The 16,468-nt window shown below is 42.3% G+C and overlaps 1 pseudogene; it reads right to left on the reverse strand.

Moving 5' to 3' along the window:
- The window catches only part of LOC127635137 (piezo-type mechanosensitive ion channel component 2-like), a 164,722-nt pseudogene that overhangs the window by 93,711 nt on the left and 54,543 nt on the right, over positions 1–16,468 (reverse strand).

A 16,468-nucleotide genomic window follows, 5' to 3' on the forward strand; every position in this document is an offset into this window, starting at 1 on the left:
ACAAACAAAAAAGCATATATTTTTTTAATACCATTAAAGGGAAAAAGGCAAGCTTATGCAGAGAAGATCCAGAATAATTCATTTCTTCAAAGCATGTGAAGGAGGACAGTAACTCTCATAAAAGGAATGCAACAGCAATTTATATGAATTGCAAATTATCTTTCATATTTTTATTTCATTTCTTCAAAAAGCATCACACATTTAACATAGATAATATATATGATAATATAGTCTTGCTTAAAAATGTGATAACTTTTTAAGCAAGACTATATTTTTAAGCACTAACAAAGAAGTATAAAGGCATATAAAAGGTATTGTTTTAGTCTACTGCTGTAGGTAATTCTCTCTCTCTCTCTCTCTCTCTCTCTCTCTCTCTCTCTCTCTCTCTCTCTCTCATGCCATCCCAGATGTGTCTGACTTTCTTTAGAAGAATATTTCAGCTCTGTAGGTCCATACAATGCAAGTGAATGGTGACCAGACGTTTGTAGCTCCAAAAATCACATTAAGGAAACTTAAAAGTAATCCATATGAAGAGTTTCAATCCATATCTTCAGAAGTGGTATTATAGGTTTGGGTGAGAAACAGATCAATGTTTAAGTCCTTTTTTTTTTTTTTTTTACAATAAATTTCCACGTTAACTTTCACTTTCAGATGTAAAAGTGAAAGTGAAGATTTGGAGTTAAAAAGGACTTAAACTTGGATCTGTTTTCAGCCACACCTACTATATACAGTAAATGATGAGATAATTTAAATTTTTTGGCGAGCTAGCCCTTGTTGTTTTACTTTAATGTAATAAATGTTACAACAACAATAGCACATAACTTTAGTTTTGAAAATGCAATGCATTTTCATTGGCAAACATTCAGGCTCCATAGTTTTACGAGTTTTCACAAACCACCTACATTTGTTTTAATTGAAATCCTGTTTCACTCTGAAGTACATCACATTTGTGGAAGTAAATCTGTTTCATGTTGACTTTAAATTCACTGCACCCCCTCCTGAAATCCAACAAATTCATTGTCAGTGACCTGAAGGTAACAGAAATTTACATCTAGCCTTTGTTATAAGGCAAATGCGGGACAAACGTGAGTATTTTTAGAAAGCAGCGAGCTACACGTCCTGAGGAAGTTGATTGTTATTGGCCAAAAAAATATTGACGCACATACACAACGAAGCGTGTTCAGCCGTTTGCTCTTATTGCTGGCAGCTGTACAGTACGGTGACAGATGAAAAGGCTGGCACTGACACAGGGTTGCTAGAGCTCATACATATGGCATTGAGGAAAACAATGGCTTATTAATTCTCACAACGAGGCCACAGCGGTGTGAAAAGAGAATCATGCCACCGCTTTAAAGATAGTTTGTGGTTTGAAATTTAGACTATAAACCCGCTATGCGCTGTCGCAGACAAGTAAATAATGTTGCGTTTTATTCTTCATGATTTGTGGATTCAGATGACATCATCCTCCGCTCTGCAATTGGTTGTTTAAATTTTACGACTCTTAATTTTCTGATGCAAATAACTAAAAGTTGAACACCTAGAAGACTGAAACCACTCTCATCTTGACCAGTCTGATTTGTGATTTGTTTTCCTGTCAACCCTTTTTAAGTCCATGAGTCGGGACGGTGACTAATAAGCACTCTTCATTTTTCTTTCTTCACTTTCACATTTCCAGCAAACATGCAGTCTGGGTTCAAGCAAATTTACTTGTTTTAGATAGAGCCTGATTTGTGAAAACTTTCACAATCACAAAACACTTAACTGTTCTATCCCCATTGCATTGAGTAATGATAGAAAATCAGCTTATAGTTCTAAAAACTGGCCATCTTCACAGGTCAAAGGTAAGCTCAAAAAGACCTTGATGATATGTGAATTTTTCACAGTTTTTGTCTCTTAACCATTTTTTGAGTTCTGTAGACAACAGTTTACCTGAACAATCTGAAAAAGTGTTATAGGATTTGAGAGGTCTCATTTTTGAAACAATGATTATGATAGAAAATCACACAAAATTGGATTTCAATTTGACAGATTGATTTGACTCAGTTTGATGGCTTCATGCATATTGGCATTTTGAATCATTCATAAACTAAGCCATAAAACCAATAAACTTCTTACAATTCTACAAAATGACCACCTAGACGGGTCACACTAGGCTTAAATAGACCATCCTAATTTGTGATTTCGTTTTTGTCATTTAACCCTTTTTTGTGTTACAGGCTTAGTGTAATAATTGTTTTAGTCTTTCCCATTCATTTACTATGGTGGGACAAATACATTTTGTCACACGGCCTAAGCTCATTGAATACAGTCCAATTTGTGTGTGCGTGTTCAGATGGCAAATGTAACCATGCCTTGGCCCACCGAGATAAAGGCTAGTTGATGTATCATCCATATCAAAATCGAATTTGTCAACAACAAACCAAAGCCGTCAAATGGAGTAAAATCAATCTGTTTTCACATCCAGTTTTGTGTGAAACAAGTGTTTTTTCATCGTAATTATCAAGTGTTTCAAGAATGTGACCGTTCAAAGCCTCATTAACTAAAAAAATTGTTAAATGACAATTAAGAGTCGTAAAATTTAAACGACCACTTGCAGAGCGGAGGATGATGTCATCTGAATCCACAAATCATGAAGAATAAAATGCAACATTGTTTACTTGTCTGCGACAGCGCATAGCGGGTTTATAGCCAATCAAAGTCTAACTTTCAAACCACAAACTATCTTTAAAGTGGTAATTATGACTAATAGTTGTTCTCATGTAACTGGTATTCAAGTTTAAAATAAATGAATCAATTAGAGGAACGTTTGGGAGAACTAACCATCAGTCAGAAACTGATCAAAACACGTTACCCATTTTTTTCTAGTATAGTGATATTTAGTGTACAGTTCCCCAATGTACAATACCACTGATAGCCATGCACACATACAGTATTTACAGCAGTATTAACAGTATAGCAAAATTGGTTGACACACATATCATCGCCCAGTCTGTAAAGTGACTGACTGGATAGCTATGCTGCTGCCATTGGTTTCAGCTATTGAGTGATTTAATTATGCTGAGGAATGTACCAATTAGTTAACAGCTAATCGCATCTTGGCAATATTCCTTTAAATGGAGACTTGAGGTTAGAAAGTGACAACCTTTTAATGATTATTTCTTGCCAATAGATACAGTCGGCAAGGAGGCCTCAACCACTCGTGGGGGAAAGCAAAGCGATGTTGGCGTAGTTACTCATACATTTCTATGAGGAAAATGGGGAGAAATCAAAATAATCCAAACAAGCAAGTACACCCCCCCCCCACACACACAATATTTATACCATTATGGAAACGTGAGTGCTTCGAGCAATAAAAATATCAGTTTTTTTGTCATTGTTTGGAGTTCAAAAAATGACACAATAGATTCATATTTTTATTTGTTAAAATAGCCAAATTTGTCAGATATTTCTGCCCTTTTCCTCAAAGGAATGTACGAGTAACTATGGTAACAAAGCTTTGTTTCCCCCCACACTAAACCACGCCCCTGGGTATTACGTATAGCCGACTGTATCTATGCCATTGTTTGTCTGCGGAACCTAAATATAAAAAAAAAATAGCAGTCTCTTTCATAGCAGTCTTAAGACTCTCTCTCAACTTAACAGAAAGACTTTTCGCTCACCTGCCGACCTGACACTACAACACGGAGGGTTATAACTCGAAAGCAGATGCCTTTTTTCTGCCTCAAAGTTATTAGGATAGAGATTTCATTTGGTATAGGTCAGGTTTACTGCATCACACAGAGATGTAGAGTAAACATAACAGTAATGAGAGGTTACAATCGGGGACAAGGAGAGGAATTTTCATTATAATATGTTAAGTTAATAAAGGCATTAGTATCTTTAAAAACATGCAGTAAATTGGATTTTCAATGGATGGTAGGGGTACAGTACCTGCAAAACTACCGTACATCAAATGTTCGTGGTCAGTTAAAAAGCATCATATTAAAAATACAATTGCAAAAATAGTCACCATAACTGTCACTAACCCTAACCTAAACTTAATCCTAAGCAATAGTAATAGTCAAATCTGCTGTATTAAAAAGTAGCAATTATTGCATAATATACATTTGTGGATTATGGTTAAATGCCAGAAATTAAAAAGACATATATTTGTACATGTGTATCTAAGGTATAAAATATGAACACCAGCTGTTCCCAAATCTGCAGTTCAGCTGACACTTCCTGTCTGCTATGGGCTACTTATTAATGGACTGATTTTTAACAAACTGTTTCTGTTCTCAGATCATTACTGATATACCCATTATGATGCAAAGGGAATATGGGCTAAAGAAGGAAGAGCTGATCTCAGATCAGCTGTTACTAAACAATGCATATTTAAAGGATATAGGTCAGGCAATGGACATGCTGACTGCAGCAGACATAATTTGTATTTTGATGTCAACAGTTCCTTTCAAGACAGAGGGGATTATGAATTAGGTTACTAAGGGACAAAAATACTAATAATTACTACAGAATAATAAAGTTGCATCATAAAGACATAAAGGAAGAATGTTGACTTTTAAATAGTAGAGTGCTTGTAAGTCACTGCTCTGGCCACATGTCTTAGCTTGATTTAAAACAGCTCTGCCACCAGAGATGAAACTATAATAATGTAAACTGTAAAATATTGTGGCTTGTTATAAAACCCTGAATATGTCTTGTGTTTTTATTGTAATGTGGTGAACTCATGTTTGGTTCATATGATGGTAAATGCTGCTAGAATTTACATTTATTGTAAAGTAATTAAACCGTAACACTTTACAACAAGGTTGTATTTGTTAACATTTGTTAACACCATACCATGAACCAAAAAATAAACAATCAGATATTTTTACTGCATTTATTAATCTTGGGTAAAGTTAATTTCTAAACATACAATTGCTCTTTGTTTGATCATGTTAGTTCATAATGCAATAACTAATGCTAACATACTATATACATTTAATGTTAAAAATGTATTAATATTAACATTAACCAAGATTAATATGTGCTGAAAATGTACTACTTCTTGTAAGTTCAACAAATGCTAACATATTAACTTTATTGCAAAATGTTACCAATGAAACATATTAAGGTTTTATGAATTTACTGCACTGTTGCCAAGGCAATTCTACTAATTACCACATTACAATACTGTAAAATGTAATATGGCATAGATTTATGGGGAAAAATACTGTGGGAAAACATATGCATGTGATATACCACATTCAATTGCTCAGTGCATTGGGTGGGTGGGGGGCATGTAATATATCACATTTAATTGCTTAACCTTTATAAATTGGGGGTGTCTCTTACACTTGTATATAATGCGACAGAAATGAAAGTGTAATATCAGTGCGTGCAAGGCCGCAATAGAATAGTGTTAACATTTTCGGCAAGTTTCGTTTTATGATTCGGTTTTGTGTAAATGAAATGCTGCCTCAGAACCACTTTGCCAATCATTCAGAATCACAATTCAGTCTGAAAATACTACACATATAAACACTGTCAATTACATTTTAAAATCTGAATATTAACTGTCAAAAATGGTAACCTGCAATTGTTCCATTAAGATGCTATTTCCATCTGATAACCCATAAAATGACTTTTGTTGATGTAACCTAATGCATTCAGGTTGGTTCAGTGATGTTAAATAATATTTTAGACTTGAACCAAACCCGCTAATTTAGATTTTGCCACATGAAGCATATTTCTTGGTTAACTTTTTATTAGAGTTCAATCAGTTAATTCAAAGGGAATTTATTTGACATTTTTAACCTCATATTTCTTAAAATGTATTACAGTTAACAATTACAAAAATAAAACTGTATCTAAGGCTAGAACTCGAAGCTGACCAAAAGAGACGCACGCATATTTAAAGCACTGCCAAACATCTAAACGCATATAAACTTTTTTAAACATGGCACCACCCTTTTCTACCAAAACTTGAGATCGGTTTTCAAATTCTTCAGCACTTAATCATTGTTCCCTATGCAGCTCCTGATGTCTGATATAAATCAGCCAAGAGTTATTTAATATCAAATTATTAGGTGATTATATACTTTCTCAAGCTTACGTCAAAAAAGGCTGGGAGAGCTAACTCAAGGTTTGCATAATACATGGCATAAACATTTGGTTGTGTTAATAGAACCATGTCCTGGCAACTACAAATAGAGTCACTAAAGATCTCCGGGGCACTATCTCTGTTCGGCTCAGAGCTGTTGCATATGCCAACTGTTGTTTTTGGCGCTTGAAAGCCAAGAGGTTGGGCTTCCATGAAAATGTGCTAACCCAGAAAGAAAAAGATATTATTTTCTTTTTACCCTAAATCCTTTTTAAAAAGCTGGAGAAGATAAAATAAAGTTTCTTGGTAGGTATAATAAATAACAGATTTTCAATTTATTAAAACCATATCTACTAGCCCATTGGGGTCCTTTGTTTAAAAGAAAAGAGTAAGCCATTAAATTGCCGTCACTTCTGTACTCCCAAAATGGGAAACAATCTTTCACATCCTTTTAAAGGTGAAGTATGTTTTTTTTTTGTTGTTTTTCAATTTTAAAAAACTTTCTCCTATCCAAGCTTAATAAGTAAACAACTATAGGTATAAGTTACCCAATTCCGAGTTGATTTCCATGAAAAATGTAAACACTGTGCCTCTGTGACATTATCAAAAACATTGTTCTGTTTGTTTGAGCAGTCCTGTCCAGCCCGACCAAGCATCATGGTGTGGGTCATCTAATGGTGTGAGTTTGGGGTCGGACTATCTGTTTATCTGTTTTGCATAGTTTTTCTCAGATATTTTACTTTGATTATTTTAATGAAATGGTCTGGTGTTTCCTTAAAAAAATTGAGACAGGATCAGACCTGCAGTATTCATGTTTAGTAGTCAAAACTTAAACATTTTAGAGTAAACATGAAATCAAAACTGACCCCTCTTTATTTGCTTAATACACATTCCTGAACTTACTGTGCACGAGTCATTGCTGCACTCCATTCCAAAGAAAACAAGGTATGGCTTCGTAATTTTTCATCAAAATGTCATAACTTGCACTGTCTCTGTATACTCTTTCTTTTTTAGGTTACCATCACCAAGTCCACCTATTTTTGAACCACCTGTCTCCATTCTAGTACATAACATCCACATTTTACAATCCAATCCATTCCAGATGGATCAAATAAAGTCCTGTCCTACATTTTTTTTTTTTTTTTTGTGAATGTCTTGTTTCGCTGTTTCAATCTGTCAGTATGTTTTATGATTGCAAATAGGGATGTGAAAAACTACTTATTTTCAAAACCAACAAGTCATGGGTTGCCCGAAAGACTTGTTGATCAATCGGTCTTAAGGAAGTCTTGTATAATTAGGCTGGTTTCAGGTTCACCTGACGTATTGCAAAATGTGTGTTAATAATAATATGTTAGGCACTCAAAGAGCTTTACATAGTATAGGTGGAATCGTCTCGGTTACCTACGTAACCTCGGTTCTCTCTAGATGAGGGAACGAGTATTGCGTAAGCTAGCTTACGCTACGGGAAAGATTCATCTTTTCTGAGATATTGAAGCCAAAAAATTATCCTTAATTTTGTATCCATTGTCAACGCAGTGCAGCAACTGCAGACCTTGAGCAGGCTAGCTAGCGAGCTCATTGGTTGCTCTGCGGCAACTGCTGCAGCCTATAGAGGAACTTGCGCTCACTGTTCCAAAGCCCGCCAGAATGGGCGTGGCTAGGGTGCATATAAGCGCAGTTTGTAGGCTGGAACCCTGGTTTTCATTGAATGAAGCGAAAATCGCTCGTGGCGTGAGCACGGCCAGCTACGCCAATACTGCGTTCCCTCATCTAGAGAGAACCGAGGTTACGTGAGGTAACCGAGGCGTTCTCTTCACGAGAGGTTCTCTCGTATTGCGTAAGCTAGCTTACGCTACAGGAACCCATTGTCAACGCCGTCGGCCAAGCATCCACTGCATGAGCCCCAGGGGGTGGGGGACCCGGGGAGCCCTTGTGAGTGGGGAAATAATATTTGGCGGCAAGAGTGCTGGGTCAGTGTGTGTGTGATACATAAGCACATAGTGGGAAGGGAAAAACAGAGCGGCGGTGCCGGTCTGTGTGGAATGTGTCCCATTAGTGCAGCTCACCAGGGGAGCTGTAGCGTATTAAACCGCTAGTAGTTTTGCCTGCAGAGCGGGCACTTCCAGATTGTAAAATCTGACAAAGGTGGAGGGGAAGCCCAGCCCGCTGCCACACATATGTCCTGAATGGAAATCCCGCTGGACCATGCCCACGAGGAGGCCATGCCTCTGGTGGAGTGAGTCCCTAATGCCTAACGGGCATGGCAGGTCTTTCGACGCGTCACGCGGCAGCAATAGCGTCCACTATCCATCTAGACAGTGTCTGTTTCGAGGTGGCGAGACCCTTGGTGCGCCCTCGAGCGAAACGAAAAGCTGCTCAGCTGCGTCTGAAAGAGGCGGAGCGCGCAGTATACTATCTCAGTGCTCTGACTGGGCAAAGGAGATTTGTGTCGCGTTCAGCTATCGGATGCTGGCAGAGCCGATAGGGAAATAATCTGTGCTCTGAAAGGAGTACCGATCACCTTGGGGACATAGCCGTGTCTAGGCTTTAAAATGACCTTGGAGTCACTTGGTCCAAACTCCATACACGCAGGCTGACAGACAGGGCGTGAAGGTCTCCCACACGTTTAACTGATGACAGGGCAGTCAGAAAAGCGGTTTTGAGTGAAAGGTATTTCAAATCCACGGATTCAAGCGGTTCGAAAGGGGGCTTTCATAGCTTCGAGAACTACAGAAAGATCCCAGATAGGAACCGATGGGGGCGCGGGGGTTCATCCTTCTAGCTCCCCTGAGGAAGCGGATGACCAGCTCGTTTTTCCCGTGACTGGCCGTGCAGGGGTTCGGCGAACGCCGCGACGGCCGCCACGTACACTTTGAGCGTGGATGGGGATCTGCCCTTATCCAACAGCTCTTGTAAAAACACGAGCAGTGACGACACCCCACATGTCCGTGGGTCCAGGTCTCTGTCGGTGCACCATTTTGAAAACACCGACCATTTGGACGCATAGAGTCTTCTCGTGGAAGGGGCTCTAGCGTGTATGATAGTGTTCATTACTCCTTCTGGCAAAGCGACGGGTAGTCATTGATCACCCACGCGTGCAGCGCCCAGCGCTCTGGGTGGGGATGCCAGATCGTGTCGCGAGCTTGAGAGAGGAGATCTGCTCTCACTGGGATGGGCCACGGGGCTGTCAGTGACAGCTGCGTAAGCTCCGGGAACCATGTCTGATTCTCCCAGCGCGGGGCTATGAGGAGCACCGAGTGGCGCGTTTCCCTGATCCTCTGCATTACCTGTGGCAATAGCGAGACGGGAGGGAAGGCGTAAAGCGGGCGGTTGGGCCAGTCCTGGGCCAGCGCGTTCTCGCTTTTCGAGAAAAATACTGGGCAGTGAGAGTTCTCTTCTGACGCGAAGAGGTCTATCTCTGCTCTGCCGAATATTTGCCATAATTTCTGGACTGTTTGAGCGTGCAGGGACCATGCCCCTGGGGGAACATTGTCTCTGGACAGTCTGTCTGGGCCGTCGTTCAGGTGGCCTGGCACGTGCTTCGCCCTCAGCGAGTGCAGGTGGCCCTGGGACCAACTTAGTATGCGTTTTGTCAGATGGAAGAGGTTCCTGGATCTGACACCGCCCTGACGGTTTAGATAGGATACCACAGATCTGTTGTCCGAACGGACCAGGACGTGGTGACCCTGAATGACCGAGAGGAAGCACACGAGCGTGTACTCGACCGCTATCATTTCCAGACAATTTATGTGAAGGAGCTTTTCCTGAACTGACCATAGGCCGAAAACCGGCGAGCCCTCGCAGACCGCACCCCAACCCGTGTTGGACGCGTCTGTCGAGATGACTTTTCGGCGAGATACAGCTCCCATCGTCACTCCCCGCTGATACCATTCGGCCACCGTCCAAGGCTGCAGAGCTGATATACAGGTCTGAGTCACTCTGATCGGCTGGCGGCCTGTGGCCCACGCCCGGCGAGACGCGCGGGTGTTTAGCCAATGCTGAAGCGGGCGTATGCACAGTAAACCCAGCTGAAGTACTGCTGCGGCTGAGGCCATGTAACCTAACACTCTCTGAAATTTTTTCAGAGGCGTGAGGCTGTTCATCTGAAAAGACGCGCACGCCGTGTAGATAAGCGAGCCGTCATTGCCACAGAGTCTAGTTCTATTCCAAGGAAGGAAATTGCCTGACTGGGCTGTAGTGAGCTCTTGGTCCAATTGACTGCAAGACCCAGACTGTTCAGATGACTGAGGAGAACTGTCCTGTGAGACAGAAGCTCCGTATGTGACTGTGCCAAAATCAGCCAATCGTCCAAATAGTTCAGAATTCGCAAGCCCTGACTCCGCAGGGGTGCGAGTGCCGCATCCATGCACTTCGTGAAAGTACGGGGTGCTAAGGACAGGCCGAACGGAGGACGGTGTATTGATAAACCTGACCGTCGAAGCTGAATCTCAAGAATGGCCTGTGACGGGGATTTATCTGAATCTGAAAATAGGCATCTTTCAGATCGAGAGAAATAAACCAGTCCCCTGGCGCATCATGCGCGAGGAGTTTCCTGATTGTAAGCATTTTGAGCGGTCTTTTGCAAGCACCTTGTTCAAAACCCTGAGATCTAATATTGGTCTGAGGCCGCCGTCTTTCTTGGGGACAAGAAAATAACCGGCTTGGCCGTGGCGCGAATAGGCGCTGCCAACACAGGCGAGAAGTAGTTCTGCAGGCCTTAGGCGGGAGCACTGGCTTAGACCGCCATCTCGCGGAGGGCAGGCAAAGGTGTGCTGCTACCGAATCCTCGACCGGGGGATGGAAGAGTAGCCCTTCTCGGCGCGCGCGTCCACTGAAGCGAGAGGTGGAGACGTGGGATCGAATCCTGGCCGAGAGGCGCGTTCCACGATTTAGAGAGCTCGGCGTGGAGTTCGGCAGGAAGGGAGCGGCCGGGCTGGCGCCGCGCGGTGACGGCTTTGAAGAAAGCAGCCGTCGAGTCTGTTGGGAGCCTGCTCAGGGGCGGTGACCACTCCGAGCCCGAGGCGGTCGGCGGCCTGTGTGAGGAGGCGTATCAGTTCCCCTTCGACTCCGGCGGGTCCTGCTGGATTCCTGGGCGATGAGGAGCTGTGACCACTCCTGGCTGTCGAGCCATGATGGAACAGCAGCCCTTGTCCTCTGCCTAGCTCTCGAGGTGGCAGCAGTCGCGCTCGGCAACTCTGGCGTCGGGCGGGAGGGTGAGCGATGCTTCGAGGAGAGGCTCGTGGGACAGTCGCTCTAAACCGGTTCCGGCAGCCTTTGGGGCGGCTTCTTCGGCGCGAAACAGAAGCGGCGGCGGTCCTGGCGCCAGTCGAGCCGCAGGGTCGACGCCGAAGCTCCGCAGAGGTCGCATCCGCCGTCAGCGGCGAGCTCTGCATGCCCCAGTCCCAGGCAGAGAGCGCAGAAGATGTGGCGGTCTCCGCGCTGAGAGGGGTGCGGCATGAACCGCAGGTCGCGAGGCATCTTTAAAAAGACGCTCGTGCTCTTTTGTGAAGTTCACTGAGGAACTAGTTTGCTTTAAAAGGATACGTCGCCGGATGGCGTAGCTCGCAGGATGGCTGAAGGTGGCGGCGCCAGCTTCTTCGAGTGCTGTCCAAGCTTGCTTGATGCCCCTCGAACGGCGGCGGCTTCTTGCAGTTTCAGAGATGCGAAGAGCTTCGCTGAAGAGATGAAAATCAGGGTTCCAGCCTCACGAACTGCGCTTATATGCACCCTAGCCACGCCCATTCTGGCGGGCTTTGGGACAGTGAGCGCGGGTGCCTCTCATTGGTAGCGAGTTCACGCAAGTTCGTCTATAGGCTGCAGCAGTTGCCGAAGAGCAACCAATGAGCTCGCTAGCTAGCCCGCTCAAGGTCTGCAGTTGCTGCACTGCGTTGACAAATGATACAAAATTAAGGATAATTTTTTGGCTTCAATATCTCAGAAAAGATGAATCTTTCCCGTAGCGTAAGCTAGCTTACGCAATACGAGAGAACCTCTCGTAAGAGAACTCCTCAACCACCACCAGTGTGCAGCATCCACCTGGATGATGCGACGGCAGCCATAGTGTGCCAGTACGCTCACCACACACCAGCTATTGATGGAGAGGAGAGTAGAGTGATGTAGCCAATTCATGAATGGGGATTATTAGGAGACCATGATAGATAAGGGCCAATGGGGTGGATTTGGCCAGGACCTATTTACAGTATAGTATCCCCATCACTATACTGGGGCATTAGGACATAATACCACACATACCACAGGGTGAGCAACCCCTGCTGGCCTCCCTAATATCTCTTCCAGCAGCAACCTTCCAGGTACTGGGCAACCCGGCAAGAGCTGCAGGGTGATATGGCTGCTTATGTGTTGACATATTACAAGCTCTTGCACTTTAAAACAGCTAGTGAGTGTGCAACAAAATCAAACAGAATGCTGGTATAAAGATGCATTTTAAAAAGTTGGGCTATTTTGGACTTGACACAGCATTTTAAAAATGCAACCCTTCCAATTTTTGACAGAATGCTCAAAACAAAAAGTGTGAGAAATGATGCAATGACCAAAGACAACCATCTAAATGTGTATGGCTGTAGCAGTGAGTTTGAATGTAAATTAATTTAAAGATGCATCTTTTCTGAAAGGAAACTTTTTCTAACAGCTAAAGCACAGCACACTGTCAACACACTAACTAAAGCACCTTTGCTGAAAATTGTATATAAATATATTTAAAAAAATCCTTCAGGTAAATATCTACTTGTACTCATTAATCAACTAGTCAGGTGTTGGATGACTAGTCAACCTTTGTGACCCATCCCTAATTGCGAAGGAGGTACAAGATAGATGACCATGCTCATCAGACATTGGTCCTTCACTGTTCCTAATAAGTTTATCTCCATCTTGAACACAGATGTTGTGGCTTACACGCTTGCAGAAAGTGGCTAACGCTGTGTGCCAGTTTTGTGCAGGCCTGGTTGGGTCAAGGCCCAGTTATAGTCTGTGGTTCTGTTAGTGCTTTTGTATTGGGGAAACATGATCCAGACATGTATTTTGACCTCAGGTCACCTTTGTCCAGCTCGGCAGCCTTAAAATGCACAAAATGGGCTTAGGCAAGTTTATATGCCATTTCCTGAGCTCACGATGATATTAATAAAACACATACTTGAGAACGTGTGTACAATCACAAACTTTCAGCCATGTGTACACACATTTTTACTGGTTTTACATTTTAGCAGTTTAAGTGGCTAATTAATTTTGTGAACAGAGAATGCTTTCAGTCCTAAATCTGCAACTAATCTGGGATGAGTAAATGACTCTGGCAAACATAGGTGCAAAGTGGCCTGTGATGTGTTTTCCAAAAGCATCGTAAGCCTGAATAGATTGTAGAAACCATTGGTGCCAATGGTCTCTTCAATAAATAATTTTGGGATACTAGCCCTGGAAACTTTATATAGTAGTGTTGATAACTGATTTACTCAACTCAAGCTGTTCTTCATGGTTAGTCTCTTGGTATAGTTTGGAAGTTTGCTTTATTTTCTAACCTTCTTTTTATGCTATTAGTCAGCAAACCTTGGTTAAACATTACAAATGGTGGTGGCATCACTTTTGTAATGACATTTGAGGTAGGGAGTGACTGACTGTAATCCCACAGACACAAACCAGGATTTACAGTATATGAAAACAGAAGCTGTGCCCCAAATGATGCGCTATACACTATACACTTAGCCATGTAGTGTATGAATTTTAAAAGTGTAATGGAACACTTATTTTTGTTTAACTACACAGAAACAGTCGCTGTTTAACAGCTGATGTAAGTGACGTTTCAAAGGCATGCATAAACACATTAGCTAATCTCAGTTCAACACTTAAGTGTCATGGTTCCGGCATTTTTGCTGGCACATACTGTTGTTTGTTTTTCTCTCTCCCTCATGTCTCACAGGTGGAGCTGGCTGATCGTTCCCCGAGAGGCACTGATCATGGCAATGATTTACTCGCCCGTTCCATCTGTTTCTCACTGATTGCACTCCCTACTTATTCCTTGTGTTTTCCCTCTTTCTTTGCCAGTTTATCGTTTGGTGTCAAGTGATAACCATGCTCTTTTGCTTAGTTGGAGATTGCTTGTGTGTCTGTTGGTTGCCTGTCTCTAGAGGTGTGGTTACCTTCCTGTTTGCTGTTGACTTCGCCTGTATTATCCCCCAGTTCCCTTGGAGGAGGATTGCTCAGTCTCTGCCCGGGTGACGGGGAAGAAACTGACCTGGGCTTTGCTTCACACCACACCAGCTTCAAAGGACTATCTTTGGATTGCTCCTGACTTCCACAACGCATGCACTCAACATTTCCCATTCAAGTACATAGGAGCTGTAATTGTTTACACAGATATAGTTGTCCAGCCTGCCTGAGAGCGTTCCAAAGATGCTGCCGAGTGGATTGACTTGCTAAAAAGATTCAAATAACATATTCACACAGCGTGGGGTGATGGATGGTAAAGCATTCAGCTTACATTTGTAAGGTGCTGTCTTTACTGAAGTTGCCACATTCTCCATTATTTACAAGTGATTGTCAGATCAGCAATGCAGCAGGTAACTCCACCCCTTCCGCTACATACGGCAAGCCATGAGCGTTGACTGCATGAAGTGTCCAACATTCCACACTTCGTGCCAAAAAGTTGTTGCCCAAAAGGGTTTTCAAGCGGGGGGGATCACCAAACTAGACCACGCAGCTTTAAAGCCCAGGGCATCCCTGGGCATTCAAGGGCCCCCTGGTAGTCAAGGGCCCCTGGGCACTGGCCCCATTGGCGTGGTTGTAATCTGTCCCTGGACGTAAGAACAACAGCAGTGAAAATGATCTGCTCTGGTTCTGTTAAACAAGCACAATTTAAGCACAACAATTATCTTATATATATATATATATATATATATATATATATATATCTGCGATGGACTGGCGACCTGTCCATGGTGTCCCCACCTTTAGCCCAATGTTAGCTGGGATAGGCTCCAGCCCCCCGCGACCCTGTACACAGGATAAGCGGTTGACGATGGATGGATGGATGGATATATATATATACAGTTGAGAAGAGCCATCCGACTCTTGGTGCAGTGCCGTTTTTGTAAATCCAGCATCTTGAACATGATGTTGCCACAGCTCCCGAGAGATTATGGGATTGTTAATAGTCCAGTCATTCCACACTTCAGAATCTTGCCAGATATAGTAGGTCATTACTCGCTAACTGCTTCATAAATACGGTGGATTCTGCGTTTCTTAGACAATTATTTGATGACACAGAGTTCTTTTTTTCCCTTTGCTTGGCACACACACCAAATGAGTAAAGCCCAGGATCGAAATCAACCCTTAAATGTTGCACATGATGTATGTTTTAAAACATTTATATAGGTTTTCTTTTATTTGTATGACAGCAATGTAATGGTCTGGTTTTACAGAAGTATAATTCAAAGTTTGATCACGTTGATACTCACAGGTAAAGTTGGACAAATTGTTGTCTCCTTCTAATAGACTGTTGATTGTGATTTGGTAGATGATATGCAGCAATAGGAAGGTCATACTGGTGAAACAGAGGGATTTCAGCAAGCGCCCTGTGTGGCCTGTAGAAACAGAAGTGTTTTTAGAATTACCAAATGAAGACTTAAAGGGACAATTCATCCTAAAAATGAAAATTCTTTCTTCATTTACTCACAATTAGACTTTTTTTTACTGCATGGAATGGTAAATGGTCTGCACTTATATAGCGCCCTTTTAAACTTAGCGGTATTCAAAGCGCTTTACACTGCATCTCATTCACCCATTCACACACACATTCACACACCAATAACAGTAGAGCTGCCATGCAAGGTGCTAGCCTGCCATTGGGAGCAACTTGGGGTTCAGTGTCTTGCCCAAGGACACTTCGGCATGTGGAGTCATGTGGGCCAGGAATCTAACCGCCAACCCTGCGATTAGTGGTCAACCCACTCTACCACCTGAGCCATAGCCGAACCCAAAAGAAGATCACCATTCACTTTCACCATATGGAAAATACATGCAATGAAAGAGAAGAGTGACAAGAGACTGTATATTGCCTAATGTTTCTTTTTGTGTTCCACAGAAGTAAGAAAGTCATATGGGTTTAAAATAATTTGAAGGTGAGTAAATGATGACAGAATTGTCAACTTTGATTTTCATTGGCGACACTGCAGTGTCAAGGCAACATTTTAAATAGATGCAAGAATGAAAAAAATACAATCAAAATTCAGTATGAAAATAAATGTGAGAAAGAAAACCAATAAAAATCCAGTATGCGAATATCACAGTTACAAGATCACTGTCAAAATTTAGATGAAAAATATTTTATTTGTGTGTGTGTGTGTGAAGTTGTATAAAGTTGCTGTTTGTTAAATGGAT

The sequence above is a fragment of the Xyrauchen texanus genome, chromosome 42 (assembly GCF_025860055.1).
Source record: "Xyrauchen texanus isolate HMW12.3.18 chromosome 42, RBS_HiC_50CHRs, whole genome shotgun sequence".
NCBI lineage: Eukaryota > Metazoa > Chordata > Actinopteri > Cypriniformes > Catostomidae > Xyrauchen > Xyrauchen texanus.